We start from the raw sequence: 27,009 nt of genomic DNA, 5'->3' as shown, positions 1-27,009 counted from the left end.
TAACAGCTGAAGAATTGTAATGTGGAAGGGACATGACGTGTATGAGTGATAATACTTATGAATTAACTCCTCTTCCCTGTTAACAGAAAAGTCATGAATCAAAATTAATTGATTCCTGTCTTATGGGGTTTTTTTGTTTGTTTTTGTTCCCCCCGCCCCGATACAGAAGAGGAGCATTTGGCTTTATGAACTGATTACTTTGATTACTTTATTGATTTACTACTGAAGCTGCTGAATCAGCTATCTTGTTAGCGTTGCTTTTTAGGCAGCAAAAATAAAGAGGTATAATTAAATCCAGATAACGGATTGCCAACGTCATGCAGCCATTGAGCCTAGCTATATCTATACGCTACCTCTTTGTATAATATACTGTTTTGGCTTTGGAAAGACAGAAGGCTGGGTTGTTGCATTGCTTGCTCTTCTAAATAATTGATTCAAGCAAGTGATATAGTGGAAAGTACAGCTAATGTATTTGCCTTAAAATTGTTGAACTGAACTAGCTGATCCTTGTTTTCTTTCACTTAAAACTGAACTTCAGAAATTCTTAGTTAAATATTTTTAAAGTTATAAGATGGACATTTGGAAAAATGGAGATAAGAAAAGGTAATTGTGAATAAGTGTAGATAACAGACTATTGTTTTGACCTGGACAGTTTAAAAAGAAATGGAACCACCTGGAGTGGGCTCAGTGAACCCCAGGCGCATTTCGGTCTGAAAGGCTGGAGCGTGTGTCTGCGCATAACTCATAAGAACACCTCAATAGAGCATTTTGAGAACAGAACTGCAGTTAATAATTTTGACTGCTGGAGCCTGGAAGTCAAGGTAAGAGAAATGAGAAACAAGCAAGAACAAATGAACAAACACATTAATAAAGCTAAAACAGTAATCTGAACTTTAAAAAAAATTCTTAAGCTTCATCATGACTTTTTCAAGCTTATGGACTGAAAGTAGTAAGGCTTGGCTCTGTTTTGGCACTTAGGTTCTGGTCGGAAGTGAAGTTGCTTCAGATCTGCTTGATTTACTCCGATGTTTCATTTCCAGTGTTCACAGCTGAGCCATAATTGCCACAAAGATTGTTCTCTTCTGTTTCAGGTAGTTTCTCCTCTCCTGGAAGAACATATACATTATCCAAGAAGGAAAATTTCTTGTCCCACAGGGCTTCCACTACATCCCACAGAGCTCTTTTTTCCTTTTGAATCTTCCTGTCATTCTCTTTGAAAGCTATAGATTCTTCCCATAGAATCAGTTTGCTGCTTGAGATGGCCAACTCTTCCTCCCAGAAGATCTTGTCCTTCTTCCAGAAAGCTATATAGCCCTTCCGGAAAGCCTTGTTCTTTCCCTGCAGGATTTTGTTCTTCTCATAAATGACTTTATTCTTTTTTTGGATATCTTTACTCTGTTTTAGGAAAGCCCGGACTGCATCTTGACCAGCCTTATTCCTTTCTTCAAGAATCTTGATGTCCTCCTTAGTAGCCTTCATTTTCTTCAAAAATTCTTCAAGCTTTTCCTGAATGTTACCAACTTGTTCCTGGAAAACATTTGTTTTCATATGGAAGTACCTAATCTTCTTTAGGAAGCTGTTGCTTTCTTCTAGAACATTCTTGATCTCTTCCATGCAAGCTTTGTTCTTTTTCTGGAAGATCCTTATTTCCTTGCATAAGGCTTTGGTCTCCTCCTGAAAGGCTTTGATATCTTCATGGAATTTCTTATTTGCTTTGCAGAAGGCTTTAATTTCCTTCTTGAAGTTCCTTTCTTCTTCTTTCAAAATCCTGCGAAGATGTTTCTTCTGGAAGTAGGAGAATTTTGCCTGGAAGTTCTTATTTTGTGTCTTTGAATGGTAGAAAGCAGGTGTTTCACTACTTTGTTTTATTTGCTCCATCCTTTGATTAGATTTTTGCTTTCTTTTATTTGGATTATAACTGACACTATAGAAACTGGATGCTTGGATCTGACAGGGTGAAGTAACAAAGTCTTCAAGTACCAATGCACTGTTATGCAGGATGCTGACTGCTTCTCCCAGTGAAACAGGGAAGGTGTTTGTGCAAAGACACTGTTAGGATCCCTAAAACAAATTCAAAGAATACAAAAGCATGTAGCATTAGCTATAAATTCCATGAACTGTAATTAAACTATGTTACATTAAGAAATTCTCAAGTAAAACTAATCAGGTCATTCCATAAATGCGGTAAGAGTCAGGCTATTAAAAATTAATGGTGAATGATTTTCCAAACTGACATGTTATTTGGTACCTCTGTTTTCAGAACCAAATGTGACGTACTTTAAAAGGAGCTTGTCATACAATATGGCATTCATAGCCACTGGTCACAATCATTTGAGGAGTATTGTATTATCTTATCACCAATTCTTTACTGAAGAGCTTGGTCCTGTGTTGCTGTTTGCATCGTCAAATCTGTTCACTGTGTACTGGCCACTGTGTGCCTTAATTCTGAAGGAAATTGTAACTAATACAAATACTTGTCCTTTACACCTGTACTTCTAGTTTAGTAGTACCATGAGCATAGCACAAGGGGAAGAACAGTCTATGTCCTATGAATTACGCTCTGTGAGGAGATATGAATTCTTTGCACAGGTGTTTAAATGTGCGTTGCCATTTTTGATCATTCTTTCAGGAACAATTTTGTATCTTTTCTGATTTAGACTTTATTTTGTAAGGTTTATGAATTAATGATTCCATGAAATACACTGAACTCTTGCAGCTAATGACCTTTTTTTCACCCCATAGACTCCTTCTATGTGAGTGCATATGTGAGTGCATGTTGTTTCTGGATATACGAGACAAGTTTTCTTCATTACAATATCATGGTAATTAATGGTAATATAGAGGTGCAATCCCATGTAATTTACACTTCAGCTACTTTTTATACTGTGTTGTTTGGAAAGTGCAGTTAACACATCCAGTAATATTATATTGTTTGCAAGAGATAAGAAAACCCAACTCATTACCATAGGTAAAGTATGACACAATGTCTGTGAGGAAAATCTGGCTTTGCTAAGACACAGTGGACATCGCAGATACATCCATGAACTCTGCTTCTGGGAAGAGAGAGTGAACGCCAGGCAGATTCACTATTGAAGTCTGTTTGGTCCACAAAGATTTCAGGGTACACTTTCCTAAGAACGTGTGTCATGAGACCTTTCTCCAACAGACCTTTCCCAGAATGGATTGTAACTAACCTGCTTCTTTTCTGTCACACTGAGGACTCTTGTGCTGCCCTTGTTAGCAGAGCTTGCATCCCACAGGTGAGGAGCTTGGAAACCATCGCAGCCGGTTCTAGAATGCGGAGTAGCTTGTTAATCATCCCTAGTTGTGAGGTCACACCATAGAGGGTTTCACTGCTCATTTGTTGGCACTAACCACCTCTCGGGGCTGGATCCAATGTGCCTGACAGCAAACAAATCAGAAAACAGGAGTATTCGATCTAAGGACAAAGTTTGGAATTTGTGGTCTTTCTTTATCACAGTTTCCCATTCGGAAAATCAAAGGTTGACTCTTCAACTAATTCAATGTTAGCCAAAACATGTGGCCCTTCATGACTTAGAACAGTTGAAGACTGAATTTCCTTCTAAAGGGAAACTTTGTTTCAGCAGCGGTTACTGATTTGTTGAAGGAGTTTACCATATTATATTCCTTGGGCTGTGTTATGCAGGAGGAAAAGCTCTTACTACATGATCGCGTCATGTCTAACTATAAAAATTCTTATGTTGGTTGTTCTCAGTTATTGTGTGTGTTTTTTTTGTTTTACTTTGTCATTTTGATTGCCCACAGCACTAAATGAGGATTTTTTTTAAAATGCCTTTTTTTTTTTTGGCTTGGAAGTGAAAAAACCCATCCTTTCATTGCAATAAATTAATTCCCTGTATTTTGTTTTCTAGCTGTCTTAAGCAGTTTTTAAGTATTAACATTTTCTGTGATTATGTACTATTGACCCATTCTTGGGCTTTCCTGAATAATTTTTATATCTTCTTGATGTCTAGACAAATTGACTGAACTGTTCAGAAACTTTGAACCAGAAATGCATAGCAGGACAAAGCTACCTGGGCAAATTGATAAGTGGGCTAAAATTGGAATTAAAACTAGAAAAACATGAATATCCAGTCAGAGGTTTGAGTTCAAGACCTGCCCTCCTGAGTTGACTGGAGTTCACACACTGATGTGTGTGAAGTATTCTGTGTTTCACGATTAAAGAATAACCCTGCTAAACAGCTACCAGTGAACGTAAGTCTTTATACCATTGTACGTAGTCTTCTGTGTACCTATGGACAATCTTTTTCTTCCATTAAATCTATTTTCCTTCTCCCTTACAACTTGCCAACATTTGATCAAACATCATCATTTTTTCTATGTGAACCTTCAGGAACTCATTTCTCTGTCGCTCTCCCAGAAGGCTGGAGAAATCCATTAAGGTCTTGAAGCCAATGTAAGTCACTTTTATTTCCCTGAAAAATAGCAAGAAAGACTGTGAGGGAAACAAACTAGTGCATTCATATTTTTCTTATTTTTGTGGTGCATGCACATGGGGTGAGTTTCAGCATAATCAAAAACTGATGAACTGTGCATGATGATCTTGGAGAATTTTCTTCTTCTTACTTCTTTGAAATCTCCCTGAGGTGCCGTGTTTCTAATTCTAGCGTAAAACTAATTTTGAAACCGGCCCCGCTTTAAGCATGCAGTTGGGCCAGATGACCTCCAAAGGTCCCAACCTAAATTATTTAATGATTCTAATATTGGTTTTAAAATATTCTACAGAGTGTTACTGCAAAATATTTTTGTGCCCATCAAAGACCTGCTGATCCTAAAAATGTTGCTGCTTTGGCAGCTGATCAGCACAGAGGTTTCAGAGCATCTTTTGGATGAAGTCATTATGCTTGACATCTGCATCACCTCAGGCGAACACGAATGAACAAACACTAAAAAAGCAATGGTTTACTTTCTCACTGAAATCAACAGTTCATGGAATTATCCCAAAGAGAGACCCAGTATATACATGAGAGGAAATGGACTGTTGTGTATCTGCGGTGATTACTCTGGAAACTTCAGAACTAGTGCTACATTATCTGAGCTCATTTTGAGTACAAGGAAGGGATATATAATATCCCTTAAAAATAATATATATAAAATAATATATAAATTATATTATATATAAATATAATATATATAATATCCCTATAAAAATACTCACTTTGTATTCCTTTCTTGAAAGAATAGTTGTGATTTCAAGGGAATATGTAATGTAGTTGTATGAAGCTGTGAGTGTCCAGGCACTGCAGAGGTCAAAGCACCCTCTGCAGTCAGCTCAGCTTTACTATAGAAACGTTTCCTGCCTGTCGCTTATGTGTTTACATCAGACTGGCTTGCCTTCTTTCTCCACTGCCCTCTGTCTCCTCTTCTCTCCCCTCTTTACTTACTCCAAAATACTTTGTCATACCTAGGAACTGTCAGTAGAGCACAGTGGGAATGTAGATTCATATATCTGATTTCTGTAACTTCCTTGAAAAGGAATGAATTATAATGTATAAATGAGTATTTTGGTCACTTCTAGAGAATGAATGCTGTTATGGCGCTCAGAGAAGTGAAACTATGATTATTTCTAAGCAGTATCCTCTTTCTTTTCAGTCTCCCAGTAGCTGCTAGATTTTATCCCTTATGTACATCTTTGAGCAAGATGATACGTGTGTGTCTCGTCTTTTTGAGATGGACAGTGCCCCAAACCTCCTCATATGCAAGATCATAGATCCAAAAATTTTTGGAGTTAATTTTATTTTTCAATCTAGAAGAAAACTTACTAAGTATATTCACCATTTTCACTGATTTTTAATGAAATAAAGTTACTAACATTAACAAAATTTTAGTATCATTTTATTAGGAGAAATAGAGACTTGATGGTTAAGGCTTACCCTTGATGGAGGTAAAATTTAGCAACACTACCCACCTGCTGGTGAGTTAGGACCAGGCAGTGAAATGGTGCTGTCACATCAGAGAAAACAGAGACAATTAGCTGAGGTTTGAAAAGGTCAACAGAGGAAATCTGGAAATAAAGAATTATGGATTTCAGAGACTGGTCAAGGCTTTATTAGGTTAAGAAGAAGAAAGTGACTTTAAGCACGCAGGTGCCTCATCTTTGGGTTCTGGCTGCATTTTCTTCTGTGAATTTTTTTACTCTTCAAGGAATTACTGTTTCTCTTTCCAGTTCTGTCATCCAAAGGTCCAGCCTTATTGTCCATTGGTCTAGACCCTCTCCCCAGATCTCCACTTCCTCTATTATTAGGGTCTTGCCATCGCTCCAAAGGGTCATGTCTTTTCCCCAGAATATCATATTTTCCCAGACAACTTTATTCTTGTCTTGGAAGGTTGTGATCATATTCTTGTTTTTTCCCCCTGATGACTTGGTATTTTCTCTCCTGATCTCATTCCATTTCCTAAGGCTTTGGTTTTCTACCAGTAAGGTTACAGCCTTCTCTTGTAAATATGCAATTATCTGGCTTGCCATATTCTTGAACTTAACCATTAGCTGGTAACCAAAGAAGAGAGATGATCTAGCAAACTGGGAAACTGTAAAGTACCGCCTTGAAAGTGACATGACCACAGGCCAGTTTGTGATGTGAAGCAAGATCCTATAAAGGCAATTAGAAAACTGAGTTAAAAGACAAAACCATAATCCCAACAATATGTTTGCAGCATAGAAAATAATTACATAAGTTTATTATCGAATTTATTTTATTGCAACCTCTATATAAATTCATAAGAAATATAGTGCTATATTGTAATTGTTAAGGACTGAAAAAGTATAAAGTAGTGGAAGTAATAATTGGAATTTTGTATTCATTCTATGTCCTTTCTGTAAACGCCTACTATGAATGTAAAGCTTAATTTTTCTTAAGGTAGGAAAAAAGAGAACTCTGAAGGACAACTTTGATGAAAGTTTTGCGTGGTGCCTGGCTATGAGCCCTCCATCAAATCTGAAAAAGTCAGAGTAAGGTGTAATGATGGTTTTCTTCAGTGACAGAAAATAGTCTGGTTTTTTCAGTTGGTTTGTTGTCATGATTGTCCCCTTGATGTGAAACATATAATTTATAAAGGGAATCAGAATTAGTTTGAGCGTAGTTCCGTAGTGTCAGTATTGATGTATCAAGGTATATCTAAAGAATACACTTTTGCTTAAATATGATTTAGGGCTTGATGTAGGAATTAATAGATGTAATTTTTATGACTCATCATAAATGGGCCAGTTTAGAATGATAATGGCGTTTCTGTCCTTCAAATGTGTGGGTACCCACAGCTGGTATGGTGTCTTAGTAAAAAGAAACACACTTGCAACAAACAAATAAACTTTCCAGGATGCCTCAGACATTTCTGTTCTGTAAGCTGTCAGTACAAAGCCTGAGAAAGTGTCCTTTGATTTGCATAAACTTTGTATGCACTGTGAGCTGGAGCTGGGCATATAAAGAATTTTGGAATTGGTGGTGGGAAAAGAAAAGAAAGGAAAGGAAACGAAGCCAGAACTTTGAGAGGTGCAGTCTGCAAAAATTAGAAAATATATATTCTCCTTCAAATAGAATTACATATTTTCTCTCAAAAGTACACTTTGTCTTGCCTCTGTGTTTTCAGGTATTGCTCTCCTGATTTACATTCCCTTCTTCTGAGAGTCACTTTTTGCCTGTCATACCAGTAGCAGCTTCTGCAAGAATTCTTGCAGTCCCTGCGACAAAAAGGTCAGTCACAGAGAAAATGTCTCCTGTTTGTCTTGTGTTTAACATATTTCAGACCCCCTAAAAGTCAGAGGAGCACATCAGTACCTCTCCTCCCCTTACATCTCCTTTTCTACACTCATGTACATCCCAGTCCCGTCCCAGTCTTAGCACCTCTGTAACTGTTTCATCAGGCCTTTTGTAGAGTGTTTGGGGTTTTTTTTTTTTTGTTTTGTTTTTCTAAATATGAAGAAAATTCTCCAAACTCATAATCCAAACTTACTTGTGTGCTCCCTTGCAGCCAGCTTTGTGCATCTGGTACTGACAGGACTGCTGAGCGGTTGGGTCATACACCCATAGTGATGTCATGTCTGAGGCTGGTGATGCTAGTGTCGCATTGCTGAATATGCCTGTGGTGGCCCTCAGGATGAGGCATAGGCGTAAAAGAGGAGGTGGCTCTGGGCAAAAGTCAGCAGTCCCTTCTTGCCACTTTTTCTGTTGATGCAGGCAGTGCTGGAGGGCAGCCTGACTGTTTTAGGTTGGTTACATGCACAATTTTCATCCTCACTGACGTGAGCCTTGAAGTCCAGACGCAAATTTTTCAGGGGTTTGGTGCAACTGGAAATCTGTTTCTTCTGAAATGACCTCCAGCTTGATCAGATCTCATAAGTGACCTTAGTAAACTGTCTTCTGTCTTATCTTAGTTTGGGATGTTGAGAAGAGGGGATTTCCCTGTATAATGCGGCAATACTAAAGAAGAGAGACACAACCTGCAAACTATGAAACGAACGCACCTTTTAGGACCTGCAGGCAATTGCACAGAATGTCAAGGACACATTTAGAGCAAGAAATATAAGAGGATAATACAATAATAAAATAGACGTAGGCAAGATCAGTTTCATTTGAAAGTGTTCACAAGAAGTATGGCACTGGGATTCGTGTGGGACGTACTAAGGAAGAAAACTGTCAGAAGTTATTTTTTCAGATAGAAACATCCTGAGAGGCAGAGAGAGCTCAGGAGCTGGAAATGGTGAAGGTAACACTGTCCACTCCTTGTCTAACACTGTGCCATACAGGCGTTGTCTCTTGGCACTGCCTTCCAAGAAGATCATAGGCTTCAGGTCTGTGTTTTCCCCGACTGTCTCAGCTTCTGACCTCAGGGTGAAGGGGGCCTATCCATTCAACTCAACTCGTATTACTCTCTGCAACTTCAGTAGCGACACAGGTGTTTCCTGATGCCTTTCGAATGCTCTGGAGGTGGGGAGGCTGGCTGTGCTCCCTGCCTTGTGCCACAGAAACAAGCATCTGCAGCCCCCAAAATATGGATATTTATTTTACTTAGGAATCTTTGCCTCTTGTGTTGTGACAGGGAAATGAGGGTAATTACAGGCTCATTGTGTTCGTTTTATAGATGAAAAATTAGTCAGGGATGTCTTTGATATATGAGCCTGGTTTGGCCACCAGGATATGGGTTTTACCCTGAATTGTAAGTGCTTTCTAGTGCAGCGTGCTAATGCAGTGCTGTGCCACTCTGAGGGACAGCAGCTTGAATCACTGAAAGAACCAAATCACTCTCTACAGACATCTCAAATTGCACTGTAAAAATGGCATTACTTGCTCTCCATGTATTTCTCTAAGTCACCATCTATTTTGCTATTTTTCCCCATGGGGTCATTATTGGCTTTCTTACAATACATAAAAGCCATCAAGAAAACACAGTATTTGTATGATTACTTTAAGGCCTTTAGATTAATGGACAGTTTTATTCAGTATCCTTCAGAAAAGAATGAATTAAAATGCCTCCTTACATAAGATCATCTGTACCTCTCCCAGTGCTGACGGGGGGTTCCCACACAGGTTCTCCCTGCTCAGATCTCGGTATATCTCCCCCCATGCCATGTGTAGTTATTTATAGCTGTGCAAATGAATACAGAAGTATAATGCAGGTTCAAAGGCTTTGTATAAGGAATTAAGGTCAATTATCCAAGGTAGGCTTTCTGTCATGTAAGTATTGGAGAAACTTATTGTGGCAGACTAACCGTGTTTCAAATTTGACAACAAAGAGCTCTCAGCAGATTTTTTTCCTTCCCTCCCTCTTTCCCCCCACATTTTCTTTCATGGTGCACGAATGTGCAGAATGAGCTTTTCACTGCTGGTTGGCAAAGCTTTTGATGGTCGGATGCTATTCCAGCCTTCTGAATCGCGTCATTAGCAAATTTAATCAAAGAGACTGATTTCTTAGGGTGGCGTTTAAACCTTGGGGCTTCAACAGCAGAGAAGGGAAGACTGCGGTGCAGATCTTCTGTTTTCTCTTTTCCTCCCCCTTAGTCTCCTCTGTTCAGATTGTTCTTTGCTGTCACAAAGAACAGCAAAGAACATTCCTTTTTTAAATCTCAGCCCTGTACCTGGTTATCAGTCCAGTCTCCAAAGCACCTCAGTCACAGTGGTCTGTGTCTGGTCCTTGTGTTACCTGTGCCTGTGAAAAAGCTCTCTGCCAAAAGAGATGGGAGAGGCTCAGCTGGGAAATGGAAATGCTGTTCTGGAATGAGTGTGGGAGACTGCATCACTGTGGGTGTGCTCCATGTATTGTTTTTACAGTATCTGTCCCAAATATCTAGCTGTCAGACAGCACTTCAACAGCTAGTAAAACATCTGCAGTAAAAATCTATGAAAAGTTCTCAAAATTCCTAACATGAGCTTGACAAGTAAATTAAAATGTGTGGGCTGACATGTACCCCCAAACTAATCCTTAAACTCTGACAAACCTGAAGAGTTCACATATTCCTCTTGCTTTCTTCTTTTCAACAAAGATACAATTAAGATATAAAAGGTGAACGTGTTAAGATCTGACCAATTCACTAATATTTTGAGTTGCTGGAAACAAAAATAGACAACGAAGAAATGATACAAAACCTTACAACTCTATTCCATGCACCTTCTACATGATATAATGCAACCTGCAATAAGAAAATGCATTAGCTGCCTTTGCAGACAGGCAACACCTTTGGAAACAGCCTGACTGCCTGTTTAGGCAGAAAGGACCAGACCAATAAAAAAGCCTGCACTGCCTGCCCTCCTCAGTGCCCCCTCCTGGCTGGGTAGCTGGAGTGCTTTGCTTTCTTCTCCAGGCACTTCATTCCTAGCACTGGACTTCTGCCCAAGCCTGTGACTGCCCAGCTATGTTTAGGCAGTCGGGCACCTCATTTGGCTGCTGCAGGTCCCTGTGCTGCTTCAAAACACCTTCTAATCTAGTGTAGGTGCTGCCCTGAGCTCCTAGCCTTACTTTATCCTTCCCTCTCCTCTTCTCCTCCTTATAGGACCGTTTCAAATTCTCTTTTACCATCTCTGTCCTATTGAGAGTTTGCGTTTTTGTTTCTTCCATCTTCCATCAAGACCCCTGATCAAAAAGTGATATATGTTAGCCAGATGATCATTGAGCTCGAAAAATCCCTTGTGCTCTATGCTGGGAGCTCGCTGTGCCTCAGGCAGGGCAGCCCCTCCCACAGATGGATGGGCTGCACAGGCAGAGGGACCCCGTGAAGTGCTGATTCGTGGAGACACAAATTTATAGCATTCAGAATTTATAAGTTCTATGCATAGATCCTTCCAGTCACTCACACAGGTATGCTGCCTGAAACCAAAAACGTGCTTTGGAAGCTCCTTTTTTGCTTGAAGTGACTTTGGTTTATTGAGGCACTAACACAGTGTTTAACTAAGATGATGTTGCACTGGCTGCTGGGCTGGTTTCGATGTTTTCTATCTCAGAGCAGGAATAACACTGCCTCAGTGCCCTGCAGTCCGCCACAAACATCTCATGACAAAATACTTTGTCTAGGGCTTCTCAGCATAGCAACATAATGTTCCAAAAGACTTGGTCATGGCCGTATTTTATCAGCCAGAGTTCTACAATGCTATGTTAAATATTTCAGAAGAAATTAGAAGTTCAATCTGGTATGTGATTAAAGAGGTGCTGTCAAAGTGGGTAGGTCAGAAATTAACTTAGTTTGACAAATGTCTCATTTAGTTCTTTTCTTTGAATATTCTGCTCCTGCTTCCTTGACTTTTAATTCAATGCTAAGCCAAAATACAAAAGCAACTGACAACAGCTTTCTCCTTGGTCTTGTTTCAAACAGACCTTCAGAAAGATGCAAGCTGCCTGATGGTGATGCATCAGGGAACAAGGTTCGCAGGCAGTTGTTTGCCTCTTAATTTTCCTTGACTGGTATATAGACTGCTGCCACTTCTCCTCAGCCAGAGGTTGATGGCAGCAGGGCTAGCTTGGAAGTCTGCTTTCGCCTTCAGCCTGAAGAGCCAGACCCTTTGCAATGACTTCCTTTCAGGTCCTGTGAAGGACCAACCAAGCCCATCTTGGCTGGCAGCAAGTGACTCCTATTGCAGATGCTGGCCCAGCACACAGAAGCAGAGCGGGTGAAAAGCCAGTGAGTGGCACCAGATGTTATTTCTGGTGAAACCACATTGCCCAGGAGAAGAAATTGCTCTGCCTATAATAAAAGCTACTAAAACTAGCTAGTCTTTTCATACTGTCTTCTAAAACACAGCCATCGCAGCCCACAATGGGAGGGGATGAGAAAGGAAAGGTGGCTGAAATAGGAAATGCTGAAAGGTCAAAATAAGGTGTTCACATGGAAGGTACATGACACATTGAGACAGCTAAAGCTCACGCTCATTGGAGGCAGGACATAGAAGTTGAGTGGTGTTTGTTACTCCCTCTCATGCTGGCAGTAATTGTGATGGGAATCACCAGTGACACTGAGCTAAAGCTCTCTTCTGCGGCCTCACTGTAGATTGTAATCTTGCTCTCTGCTTTGAATGCTGTAAGGAGTCGATGCACTCATGGGAGCAGGGTGAGGAGGAAATCCTTGGTCTGAGAGGGAAACTCAGAGCATCAAAGCCAGCACTGTCACTGCAAACTTAATTTTCTTGTTTGCAAATGCAGCATAGCTTAGCTTGGGGTTTCTCATGATAACCTGCCTGAATCGCAGTTGTCTTACAAAGCAAATAAAAGTTGCGGTAATCATACAAACTCACTGCTAGATATCCCAGGCTCCATCTTCTTCCAGAAACAGGCACTAATAGCAGTTCAAGTGTGGTCATGGCTGTATTTTTGTCCCCTCTGTACACTGTTGATAATATAGCTTTTTGCATCCTACTATTTTTCATGCTGGCAGTGATTACTACATAGCCAGCAAGCACCATTTTCCCCCTAAGTATAAATGTTCCTTTTTTTCCAAGATGACAAGCTTTAGAGGTGTCCTATAAAGAAAAGTAACACTTTGTTAACTATGCAATTGATGTGCACAGCTAGGCTGGCATTTTCAGTGTGAAGCTAATATTCAATGGTACTAAATGGAGCTAGAGAGGAAGAGAACTTCTCTTCTGGACTTACAATAAATGTTCTGCCTCCCTTGTAGGGTGCTTAAAATAAAAAACATGAAATCTGCTAGACATTAGGTTAAGACAGTTATTCTTGCAGATTTGTGCTGTGGCTGATTTGCCTATAAAAATGGTTTTGCTTCTTGCATCATACTGTGTTGCTTGCTCAGATCTGAGAAGCAAGATAAAGTGCTTGTTTCTCTTGTCCTTTCTGGATATTGCTCCATGAATTAATTTCTTAATGAGATTGCTGGGGATTTTTTTTTTTGAGGGTGGATGTGGTGTTTGATTTTTCTAAAGGGGACAAGGCTCTCCCCAGTGGTGAGAGCTGAATTCCAGTGGATCAGAGTGTGTTCTCCCATGTTCCTGTAGCTGTTTCTCTGTTCTTCTCTGACTCCTATTTTTTCCTCATCCATGTAGATTGCTTTTCAGTTCTTTGGTGCTCAACATGAAGACAAGAATATAATGAAGTCAGTCTGGCACTAGACAATCAAGCATTTCTATATCTCTTGGGTATAAAACAGGCATAGTAACAGTTTTCTAATTCCTTTGAAGCTTTGCTATTCATTTGTCCTTTACAAATAAATTGGGGTAGGATAATACTGGATATTTTTAAGGTTACGTGGTACTTCTAAAGTTTAAATGTAATTAATTTACACTAAGATTTCCTATCCTAGATGTCTGCCTCCGTCTTTTTGTGTGCTGTGTTTTCGAACATTTCAGTTGAAACGATCAAACCAATTTTACAAGAAATGCTAGGAAAATTATGTTGCATGCAGCTGCAGGGATTTGTTACTTCATTTCCTTTTACTGTTTTGCTTGCAAAAACCTGCCTCCCACTCCCCTAGCCCACTGTATATTGCCCACATTGCTGTCCCTATGTCTGCTCAAAACTCAGACACTCTTTTCTTAAAAACTTGCTTGGCAGAGTGAACATATATTCTACCTATTTTAGTCTAAAGCAAAGTCATCTTTTGTGACAGACTACTTATGAGTTACTGCCCATCACAATTTTTTTTATAGCTGCTTAAATGCCCCCCAGTTGTGCAAGCAAAATCATGGTATTTATGTCCATAATAGATTTTAAGTAGTTTATGACATACATACAATACGATACACTTATGACCTTTTCTGCTTTCTTTTTTACTTCTTGGCTGGTGTAATTGTAATTTCCTTGGAATGTAAGTATTAGTATGTACATTTTCTTTTCTATTGCCCTGTTGCTAAGATTATGCTCACAAGTCTCTCTAGTCCAAAAACAGGGATAAGAACATTTCTAATCTTTTGGGTATAACTCCTAAAATGCTAAATCTAGTCCTAAGTATTCAAAAATTCTGCCCTGAAATAACAGAATGATTTTAAATATGGGGAGAGAGAGGTCCTGAGCAACCTGATCTAAGTGGATCTGCTTTGAGTGCAGCATTGTAGTAGACACTTCCAGAGGTTCCATCCTGCCAAAATTGTTCTGTGGTACTATGATTGTGACATTTACCTTTGGGCTAATCACCACCGTGTGCCACTGTTCCAAAAAATGTCTTCGCTGGGTTGAAGTGGCTCTTTGGAAAAACTATATGAATAAAACCACCACTAGGCTGTCAAAGCTTCCAGCGAGAGATCCCAACCTGCACTGAGGCACATGCAGGCTTTTTATATGCAAACTGCCCCGATTTCTCCCTAGCTGGTTATGAATTCTGCACTGCAAGACAGTCATAAGAAGTTAAGAGAAACAGCAAAAACTAGGTGGGAGAACTGATTTCATTGCTGTAAACTGCTGCTGCATCTCTGTCCATCTGTCCCTTCTGTAGTGTCATATTCTGGTTTGACACCCACCCCTCAAGACCTGGGGAGCATGGTTTATCAGGCTGCATGTAAATGGTGTGGAAACTGTGGAAGTCACAGTCCCGGAAATACAATGTTTGCAGAATTGCGGAGCAGCGGTGGGAGGGAGGGACCTCCGGGGCTCACCTGCTCCAACTCTGCAGCCATTTTGGGGCTCGAGAAACGTAGTGCAGCAGCTCGCGCGACACCTCAGTGCGACTTCTTGCTGAGGCTTGCTGCGTCGTTTCTGTGTCCGGGCTGCAGAAAGAGGATCAAAACCCTGCCTTGTGTTACCGAGACAGATTGTGAGGCATGCCTTTGTACCGGCTATAAACAGCCAGGCGCTGGCAGGGGCTCTGTGAGGGGGAGGCGGGCGCTGCCCCGCCCGCACTCAGCCGGTGCCGGGCGGTTCCAGGCGGTTCTGGAGCAGCCCCACCTCAGGGCAGAGCTGAGCCCCTCACGGTGGGCCCTGATGACGCCTCTGGGAAGACAGGTTTCAGAAGGTGCAAACGCTGCCCGGGCAGCGAGGAGTGAGGGACCAGTGTGAGCCCGGGGAGAGCAGGAGGGGCAGGGGGGGCTGCGGGCGCCGGAGCAGGGGTTCCCCGGCAGCCCCTGGGGAGGCCATGGCGGAGCAGGGGAAGAGTGCGAGGAGGAAGGAGCGGCAGAGAGGAGCTGTTATGGGCTGGCCACAGCCCCCACTGCCCTGGGAGGAGGTAGAGAAGTTGGGAATAACGGATTGAGGTTGAGAGCACAAGAAAGGGGAGGAAAGTTTGTCTTTCTGTTTCTTACTACCTGAATCTATTTTAATTGACAGTAAATGAAGTCAGTTTTCCTCAAGTAGAGTCTGTTTCACCTGTGACAGTATTTGGTAAGTGATCTTCCTGTCTTTATCTCCAATAACAAACTTTCTCACTCTGTTTTCTCCCGCTGGGTGGGGAGAGTCAGATTGAGTGCTTCACATCACCATCACACTGCTGTTTCAAAGCCATGACAAACATTCATCCAGAGTAGCCTGAAAATGTCAAGAGCTACAGATCAATCAGAGCAAGAAGTTTTAAATAATTGCACCCTAGACTAGAAGGCAATATTAGTACGGCCTGTGCGAAGAGGGGAATGTGTGAACAGGGGAAAGAATGAAACAAAGAAGAAACTGCTGAGCTTTATTTATTGTGCCTTCCGCTTGTCATGTGTATTACTGTGAAGAAATATGAACAAACTGTATGCTAAAATATCATGTGAGTTGTATTCAACTGTTTTCAAAAATGGCAAAGCTTTTTGTCCATGTCTTTGCAAAATTGTATATAACATCTTGAGACAGATAAAATAAGAGCTTTATGGTCTTGTTAATGCCAAGATTAATGATGACTGAAGTACCTTCAGTGGAGAGTTGTTTGCTGGACTGGACATTACTCTGCTGTTGTGTTTATATCAGTGAGTTCCCGACAGAGGCTGCTACTGGGGGAGCAGGGGGCTGTGCACTTGTCTTGCTTGTAGCCTCCAAACCCCTGAGGACAGCATAGTTGTACTTTATGGAAAAAACTTTGAAGTGAAAAGAATAAATATCTACTTTTCTATTTTTCACTTCTTTATTGCTACCACTGCAGTTTTACCTCACTTATAAATTATGCACTGTTTGCCCTCTTGAAATTGTCTGGGTTTTGAGTTTTATGCTTTCCAAATGTTTTTCCTTTCTGTACTGCTTTAGGTCACTTTGGATGGTATGTGACTCAGTGCTATTTATGGGGATGTGATTTATTGCCTTATTCTCTCAAATCTAGCCAGTCTATTTATGTATTTTGTTTTGCTCTCTCAGAACCACATTTCCCCCATAAACTAGTCTAACTTGGTTTTGAAAGAAAGTCCTTTCTGAAAAAGATCTACCTCACATATAGTCTTCAGTACCTTTTCAAAAAGGAACACCAATTGAGCCAAACCGATCTTTCTCATGAATTTTTTCTCCTTTTTGTATTTCAAATAACATTAGAAGACTGTTTGCACCATTGTGGTTTCAAGATTTATTTCCCCGAGTTCTAAAATGTATGTCGTACAGCAATAGATCTGCTCAGTGTTTGTACAACAGATGGCCAACTGCTTAGATGGGAAAGCCTGTCACAACTGGTCAAGAAACGTGGGATTTAGCTGCCTACAGGGAGATGTCTAATGAGCCTGGCTGATACAACATAGGACTTGTTAGAAACTGAACCCCAGGTTGCCGCAGGTTATTTGAAATGGTATTAGTTATGTTTAAGCAGTTGAATATCCCAGTTGTCAGTTTTACTCACTGAACTAAATTACATAGGTAGAGACTCAAACGTGACTGTCCAAAGTGAAAGGGGACCCCAAAGTATTCCTCTTCTGTATCTGCAAACAAGGCATTTCCTGCCAGCAGCAGTGGGTGTCTTCTCCTGCTGTTCTGCTGCATGGAGCCCACGTCCACATCTGGGTGAGAGTGAGACAGCAACTTAGTGAGCCTTCGTGAAGCTCATGAAATGTAAAATGCAGAGGTAAAATGGCATTATTTTTCTTGCCATCCTCTGTTCCTGACCCAAATGCACTTCAAAGCTGAGGTTTGAGGGCAGCATCACCCATGTCGTACGTGGATGCAATTCTATGGATTCTAAGGGACTTGTTTTCATGCAAAATAGACTTGAATTTAAACCAGAGGTAACACAACCCTTTGGAAGTAAAACTAGTGGCTGTTTTAAAAACATTAAAAAAAAAATACCCACTACACACTTTTTATGTCTGCTTTAGAATCCACACTGAGCAGCTGCTTTTAGAGTCTAAAATAAAAGTAGGAGTTATGAGCACTGTGTAAGATAATGAACCTCTGTATAAACTACCTGCCTGAGAGAATATGTCTCTACATGTTAATAAGGCCAGTATGCAGGGACAAACCATCTCGAGTACTTTGTTTTATTTTTTTTCTATGCCTCTTTTTGGGCTCTGTGGATGCTCTGATGAGATCTTACCTACATCCTGGCTGTGTGGGAGTCAATTCTTCCTCCAAATTGTCTGTTGTTATCCTAGCAGGAGGTTTGCCCAGTAGGCTGATGTAAATTAACAATTAGACAAAGGTTTAATATAATTTCTGCTTTGGGTTGTAGCTATGTGGTTTCACGGTTCTTCAAGATTAGCTTTGTTACCAGTGTAACTACATCAAATTTAGAGAAGTTGTTTTTGATTTATGGTGAAAAGAAGATGAGAAACAAGATATTTATAAGTGCTTTGTCATTTAAATGAGCTAGAGAAACATGGCATTTCCACTCTAACTTCCTTCAGACATACAGCAAGCGCCGTGCCTGCCCTGCCTGTCTTGGTGTTAACCACGGGGAGCAGCAGGATGCTGCAGAAAGGGCAGGGGACAAGACACAACCAGCCTCTGCACCGAGTGCTGCTACTGAGGGCAACTTACTTCATCCTTCTGCCTCTCTATCTCCTCTTGTCCTGTGTTCAGATGATAAACTTCAAGACAGGACTGCTTGCTGCTATGTAAAGGTAAAGCGTGTAGCTCAGAGGGGGCCTAGACTACCTGTGAGGCTGCGGTTGCACTGTGGTACAACATAGTGTTCTGGCATTGCTCAGTTTGAAGGTTGCTATCTCCTAAGTGCATGGAGGAGGAGTGTGTACAAACTTGGGATGCTACCTCAGAGTACGGGTTATGCTGGGTATCACTGACTTTTTTTTTTTTTGTGCCTGGCAAGGCAAAAATATTTAAATCTTAGTGCCATGTTGTTCTGTGGGCAGTCGTTCATCTAGCAGTTTCATTATCCAGCAGCGGAAATTGCCTATTGAGCATAGAATTTGTTTCCAAGGGAATTGTTTCCTGGCCTCTAATCAAGTGGATGTTTTTTAATGCTACAATATCAGATTATTCAGTGTTGTCATATGGGTACTCTGCAATGTTTTTCTATTGTTACAACATCAACGTTTCATTAAGCTGAATGTTATTATACAGTTTCAATTATCTGAGTCTTGCTTCTGCAGACATTTCTAACACCTCCATGTTAAAGCTAAATGTTTAGTTTATATATATTTCTGCTTTATATGAAAGAGAGGAAAGCTCTTAGTTCTAGCCAGGCAGTGGAGATCTGTCCCCAAAGTGTGCCAGGAAGGTTACCCTAAACTATGCATATAAATCTCTAGTAGCAGTGCTTGTTTACCATACCCTTTGCATTAGAAGATATGATTTGAAATTTCAGAAAAACTAACAGTAAACACAGTAACTTGAAAAAGTAATATAACCTGATGACTCACAGAATACCTCTGGGCGAAGCAACCTGCTTAAGACATAGAGAAAAGATTGAATAGGTTTTTTTAATGATCTAAAAATTACAGTCTGAAGTTTAGATCAGATGAATTCTTATTGGTATTCAACACAACTACCACAGACACTGCAACAATTAGGAAAAGGAAGCAGGCAGCAAAGACTATCCACTTTCATGTAGATTTTTGTATGCACACTTTTGTGTTGTGTTTCATTGGAATGGTGCCTATGTTTAAGATAAACCATACCTAAATGCTAGATCAGGATAGGGATCAATAGAGGAATATACGGACTTGTTAGATACTTTATCCCCTCTGCTAGTGAGAAGACAGGGACATAGCAAGTGGCGAGAGTGTAGATAAAAATGATGACTAGTACTGGCAGCGACCTCCTGCAGGAAAGGTGTTTGGAAGCACTTTGTTGTGCAGTTCTGTGCACATCAGTGGAGAGGCTGCTGGAGACCTGACTATATGGGCTGAGCACTGGGCAGCGACTTATCTCAGCTGACCACTGCCTTTCATGGCAGAATTTGTGCCATCCAGATGGGCAACTTTGTCTTGGTTGTTCCAAGATAAAACTAAGGAAGAACCTGGGGCTTTAGGGCCTTGGAGAGAAGGGAGAAACAGTCTGATAGCTATGGCAAGTCAGAGAGGGGCTTTTTTCCTGTCCTACTACCACATTTTGCATTTCCAACACTGAAAAGAGCATTTACATGAAAAATCCAAACTAATTTTATAACTGAAAGCAAACATAGGAGATAGGCTAACTCTGAATTTCCCTTCATCCGTTAGTAACCAATTCAGACTTTCTCCTGTTTTCTGGCTAGTGCTCTGATACATATTTCCTGGTCCACTGCGAATCCCTTGCCAAATCTCACTCAGATATGGCTTTTGCCTTCTGGCCAGTGATGTCTCTAAGTCTTGCTTGAACTGGTATCCTGTGCAGCCTAACTCTCTGCATTGAGTGAGTGTTTCGCACTGGGAGATGGCCTTGATTTTCATTGTAATTTATATTTGGGTAGTGTGGGGCATTGTGCTGGGTACCAGGGGCACGAGCATCTTTAGGTGTTTAGAATATTTTGCAAAATATCATATCAATTTATACTCCTTTGAACTACTGCATGTAGCTTAAATATTAAATAAACATGACAAACTCTGTGATAAAATTTCAGATTGTTTACTTAATTTGCAAGCAGATCAATATACATGAAGGCAGAGACTTCAGTGGTGCTCAGGGGATTTAGGCATACTGGTTCCACGTTTTTTAATTGGATTGGTGATTCAAACTATTTAGCTGACACAAAAAAATTCAAACACTGTTTATGTATACATTATGTTGAATCCTATGATTTTCATATTGCTTCAATATAATAAACGCTCTTTATGGCTATACTTTGCCTCCGCTCCTACACATCCGTTTGACTTCAACCCTGCTTTCAACTGCTGCAACATTGTGATCTACGGAAGTTTTTATTCTGAAAATAGTATGTTCAACTTTCACAATAAGGAAGTTAAATCTCAAACAGGCCCTGACAGCTCTATTAATCGTATAAAAGCCATGATTTTTGTTATGTGTCTTCACAGAGAATTTTATGCATAAAGAATTGCCTGTTTAATCTGAATAGTCTTCACCGAGGTAAAATAGCGCTCTCAGAATAACAGCCTTGAGAATGCAGTGGAGCTGTGCTGATGGACTAGAGCAGACAGGCCACTGACAATCAAGGAAAGCAGCAGCAGGTGATCAGAATATTCCCAGGTAATTTACTACACCACAGGCATTGTAATGGGTTCTTCAGCAGAAATGGGATGAGCACAGGCACACCACTAAAAATGCAAAACTGGTTCTGAAGTCAAGTAGACATTGTCATGTAAGTAGAAATCTGTTCTTATCCCTGTGCAGATTTCAAAATGAATAAAAGACAAAAAAGAAAAGGGAAAGGAAAGAATGTGGTGCAATGCTTCTTTGATCTATGTCTTAAAGGGAGAACTGATTGACACAAGGCCTGCATCTTGTTCCCAGGTTGCTGAAAAGATGTTTGCATAAGTGAAGGGCAGCTGTCATGTTATCTGCTGTCACCTCGTGATCATCCTTCATTTCTCACTAGACAAATATATAGCAGGCAGTGCATAACCCACAGAAACGGTCCATCATATTATGGACAAAGTGACCCACTCAGAGATGCTTACTGAATTTAGCATTACTGGAATACCATGGAGCTTGGCTCAAGTTATGTTAAAATTGTGTTGATGTTGTTGAAAAACCTATGTATTTAAGTGAATATTTTTGCTAGTATCCCAGGAACTGTGATGTTAGTAGCAGCGAAGAACAGGTAATGCTATAACCAATTTCCAGGCTTTTCCTAACTACCCTAGAAGGACAAGACCTTTCCTCAGTTTTGGTGACTATTTTGACCAACCTATGAACTTTCTGAGTTCTCTCTGGAAGCTTAGAATGCCTTCCACAGAAATGGCTCTAGAAAACAGTGCGTATGTAATCCTTTGATTTACACAGCAGGGCAGGACTTCAGTGAACTCAGTATCTGAGGATTTTTTTTTTCTTTTCATAAAGACATTCAGTATCCTCCACAGAAAAATTCTCCAGTAGTGTCTTTGTAGAATGCTCATGCACACAACTATGTCGTGGCTTATCTTATGTCATGTTACTAAGTAATCCTGTCAGAGAAAGTCTTCTAGGCTTGTTATAGTTATAGCAGCACTGCAGTAACGTTCTCTTAGGCATAATATAACACAAAGCAAGAGAGAACCCTATTGGGTTTACAGGGAGCAAAGCAAGGTGAGAAAGGGTACAGAGGTGAAATGGAGTTGGGGGTATGCTCACACTCTAGGTTGGAGTAAGGGTCAAGATGAGAATTCAGAGATGAGAATTTGTTTTCCAGAGTTGTTGTCTTTGGTCTAGACTGTGTTATTCTACCTAATCAAAGACTACCTTCCCCTTAACTCTGCTTATTGTTCTTACCTTTTGTGCTTGGGTTTTCCTCCTTGGTGTTGCATACTAGAGAAATAAAACAAAAAGAATTTTTTCAGGTAGCTACTATGAGTATTAAAAATTATGGGAAATACTGGCCATTTCAGGTAGCTAGTTTATATAAGAACAGCTCTATATTTTATAATGAGGAGATGCCTATCCAAGTCTCAGACTGTGGTATAAATCTGTGTTTATCAAATAGTATCCACAGATTTAAGCAGAAATATGTTATGGACTAGTGTTTGGCAAAGCTGAGGCTCTCAAAAGGAGTATCTGCATAAACAAGAAAAGAACAGTTTACCAGAAAGGACATCCTGTCACAAGGATGTAAAAATTGCAGATTTTTGAACTGTGAGAAATTTTTTTCAGATAAACTTAATTAACTAATTAGTGTAATTGCTCTAGTGAAAAATCTTTAATAACATTTGCCCACAGAAATGCAAAGTATGAAATGTCAACAGCATGGCACAGTAGAAAGGGAAGATGGAGTAAAATGGGTCAAAGCCACATGTAGTGGTAATGACTTAAGGCTGAATAGTAGATGTATCTTACATGATGCATTACACCTCAGAAGTTATGGGGCTGAGAAATTGTTGGGTGGGATATTGTTGCAGCATGAGTTACACAGGCAGCCAGGCTACATGCTTGTAACGGTCCTCCTAGCATTAAAGTAGGTAGAACAAGCCAGCATTTGTTAAAGCTCACAACAAAGTTGATGTTGTAGACACAGCAGGAAACCACTATGCTGAATTAATTTGCAAGACTGGTGCGTATGTTATGCTACTTAAGACAGAAGAGAGAGGGAATCCCTCTTTCTCTGCATTGGCGTGGAGAATGTATATAGGCAACTGGATTTTATGCTTGAGAAACAAGATTTGGATTAGATGTGGGGACAAGCTGGAAAGATTGCAAAGGTGAGAAGGATCAATGCAAGAGGAAAGAGCAGTCTGACTTCTGGCATAGAGCTCTGAAATACAGAGTGGGGCAGAGAATGGAGAATTCAACACTTTGATCAATGTTTATATTTTAAGTTATATTTGAGTTGAAATTCTGCTCTGTGGTTGTGCTGGATTTTCGGTGGCTTGCCTTCCAGAATATGCTACAGATACTATGATACTGGATTCTTATTCATGAGGGAAAGAAACAAAGGGGCTTTCTGGTATTAACCTAAAAATGTTTAAAAGAAACTTTGCCGTTACTGTTTACAGCCTTGTGTAGATAAAACATTTTGCTTGGTTGGAAAGAGTCTCCATTCTCACTAATTCAGCTACTTTTATTGTTTAAGTCACAATCTGGTGGGAAATGAAACGTTGTTTGTATGTTGTAGTTCCTTGTCTTTGAGTATAATTGCAATTATGTTCTGTAGTTCTAACAAATACTCTGAATGTATTATAAGAAGGGAGGAGGGAAGGGAAAACCTGCTGCATTGCAGTCCAGAGCCTGTTCCCAATTCCTAATATAATTTACTGACAATGAATTCTGCAAATTATTCATAAAACAGCAGTGGGCCTCATTTAACAACGTGACAAGGCTGCATGTAATTAGAACTGTTTTAAAGTGGTTTTTGCTCCTATAGATCAATTTCTCCTGCTATAAATGTTGCTAAAACAACAAATACAGATTTTTGTTGTAAAGTGCAGTACAGCCATCTGAAGTATCTGGCTCTTAGTCTGGGAGTACCTGGTGAACGCCCTAGGTGATTCAGTCTCCGGTGACCTGCTCTGAATATGACTTACCTATTTCTTCTCAAGAGTTAGTAGATGCATATAGCTTTGCAGAGACACACCTTGAGCCATGCTCTACCTAATTTAATCTAAAGACTGTGCAGAACCATTGTAGGTCTCGTATTTCATCCAAAGGAGAGTCAACAATAACAATCTTTTATTTACTCATCTTAGAATGATGGGAATTGTAATTTCACTAAATCAGCCCGTTTGCCTGACGTGCCAAAGTGGAAATTATACTTTTCTGGCATGTGCCTAGAGAAGTCCCTCTGCTATCACTTCAGTTGCAACACTTTAGGTTTTACGTGAAATCTTAATTTTGTGACAGTTTTCCAAGGTATTGGAACCCAATGCCACTGAGACAGTAGTCATGTGCTGTCAAATTTGTCTGAAGTAACCGGTAAATATCAGTTGCCTTTCTGAAGGTAATTACCTTGCTAAGTCTGCTTTAAGCTACTTGCTAAAGTGACCAGATCACAGATTCTGGTTCTCTTTGAAGACTGTAACTCTCCTGATAAGTACTACCACAGTCCCAGAGTCAGGCAATGCCAATGGACGCTGAGGGAAGAAATGACAAGGAAGAGGAGCTGCTACTTCATGACCTTTCTAATGCAGAGTTAGAAATGCTTAAAAACAAAAAATATTTCTCTCTAATATTCCTATTCCTAATGTTTAAAACCTTAATTCAAAACGCACTGAAGTCAAGAGGGATCTTTCTGTTAACTTCAGTGGGGTTTAGATCAAGCTGTGAATGTTTAAAAAATGGCTGTTATCTTCGGTTTAGATAATTACCTCATTCTCCTTTTTCAGATTGTTCAAGTTTGCTTTGCCCACAGCATTATTTTTTATATCATTTGCCTTTCTCTACTGTTTCTATGCCACTGGCCTAACTATAAATGGGGCTTAGATTAGCTATATAATTATGTTTTCTGAGTATATGTTGAACATTAATTCACGTTTACAAATCACAAAGCCAGCATATGTGCATTTAAGTCAGATAATACCATATAGACTTAGGAGGTCAGTCCTGTATAAGAGAAATGATAGGTTAAAAGGGTGGGATATTGCTGATCTCTTATGCCCAGTTCAGCAGTTCTTTTCTCAATCCCCACCTGGTCAAGACTTTGCAAATGTTAACTACTCAATCACATTATTTTTCAAGATATGGTAAGACTAGTGTATCTAATCATAAGCACAGTAGATGCTGAGAGCCAAATTCTCAGGTAAGCTTAAACTAAGAATATACGGGTAACTTTTGCAGGCTTTGGTGATTTATCTCCCCTGGTGACCAGGTCCGGGCAGTCTCCAAAATAGAAAAGAAAATTTATAAAAAGGGATGAGACTACCAAGGAACAGGTCCCTCATGACTTAGTTTCACAATTTGTGCACAAATATGCTGTTCCATTGTTGATTTAAAATAACACTTGGAACATACAAGACTCAATTTCCATTGTTGAGATACTGTAAAGAGGAAACCATATGACTAAAAATTTAAAAATTTGGTTTCTGGCAGAGTTTTCTCATAAATGAATCATATTTGATGAAAGGGGAAGAAAACCCAGCAACTTTCATTAGCAGTGCAATTGTTTTCAGTTCATTAAGTCTCTAAAGTAATGCCTGGAGGTTGAAGAAGTCCTTAGCATTTCCTTGGAATCTCAAGAGGTGCTTCTAAAGCCCATTTGGAACCTTATGAAGTTCCTGGGGACTGACAAATTAGTATAAAGAGACATTTACGGGGGTCGGATTCTGTCCGTCACCTCAGTTCAGCATTCCATCCTCCGAGTCATGGCACTTAAACACATGCTTTAATAGGCTATTGCTTGTGCATATGTTTAAGTGCTTTGATGAAATGGTGCAGATGGGAGGAGAGGGAGTGGAAGGCAGGAAATTACAGCACAGGTAGGAAGAGGGACGCAGATAAACAGAAATATGGTTGGTTGTAGAAAGAGGCAATGAGGAAGAGGCGGTCCTGTAAAAGGGAGATTTGTTAATTGGAAAACATGTTGCAAAAATTCCAAGGAGGGAGAGGCTTTAACCAGGCAGTTTTTTCCAAAATGGTGGAATCTTTATGAGAGGGGCAGGGAGCTCCCCTGCAGTAATTTATTTTGAATGATTATGTCCACTGGAATAAGAAAATCTTTCTTTCAAGCTGAGATGCCTAATTTTAGGACTGGCAAGAATTTTATGAGAACTTTTCATGAAGGTAGAGTTTGTCCTAAAAAAAAAAGGGGTGGGTGGGGGATCGGAAAATAAGTTTTCAATCTATGAAAATGAATCTTGTCTACAACTTCCAGAACTATTAATAGAGAGTGAAAGCAAACTTTCACAAAACAGCCACTGGTTGGCAGCTCTTACTTGGACTGCTAAGACCTTGGCTCACACAAAGATCCTTGACTGGGTTTTAAAGGACTTGTGACAGATGGGCACCCTGAATAGCAGGCATAGATTGACCATTGCTTCTGGACTAATGACCATTTAAAACAGGGCAGCTTAACAATAGAAACTGACGCTCTAGGTCAGGCAAAGGCAGTTGCATGAGATTCCTGCTTATATTTGAGTAGGTATGTCTTGCTTCTTTTCCCCTTCCTTTGATCAAAAAATCTAATTTGAACCATAAGAGCTGCTTGCTTAAAAATGCAATAACGTTTATCTCAACTTTTCCAGAGAACTCCTTATATAAGGTGGGGGGGGGAAAGGCATCAAAACAAATTCACAAGTAAATTTTCTCCCTGTCCATTTATATGCATAACTAGTTCCTCACTGAGTAGTCCGTCAACAAATGCGCAGTAGCACAAAGGCTTGGTAAGGAAACTCATCAAAAAAGAATCCACATTTGGTTTTCTTTACAGCCCTGGCATTCGGTTATGTGCAGCATTCATCTGTTGTCTTGCTCAATAGAAGCTCTTTCAAGCTGTTGAAAGGGAAACTGTGAAACAGTAAATGCTAACAAAGAACTATCCAACGGTTTCCCATATTGATAAGGAAATCCAGCTGATTTCTGTAAACAAGTCTTTTTCTTTCTAGAAGTCTGCCAGCATCAGGGCTGTGGAGCTATGTATAGTAACCATTGCTGCAGGAATCCAACTGGCCTTTAAAGAGGGATTTTAACCTGTAA

This window comes from Larus michahellis, chromosome 8 (assembly GCF_964199755.1).
Source record: "Larus michahellis chromosome 8, bLarMic1.1, whole genome shotgun sequence".
NCBI lineage: Eukaryota > Metazoa > Chordata > Aves > Charadriiformes > Laridae > Larus > Larus michahellis.
This window is presented reverse-complemented; position numbering follows the sequence as displayed.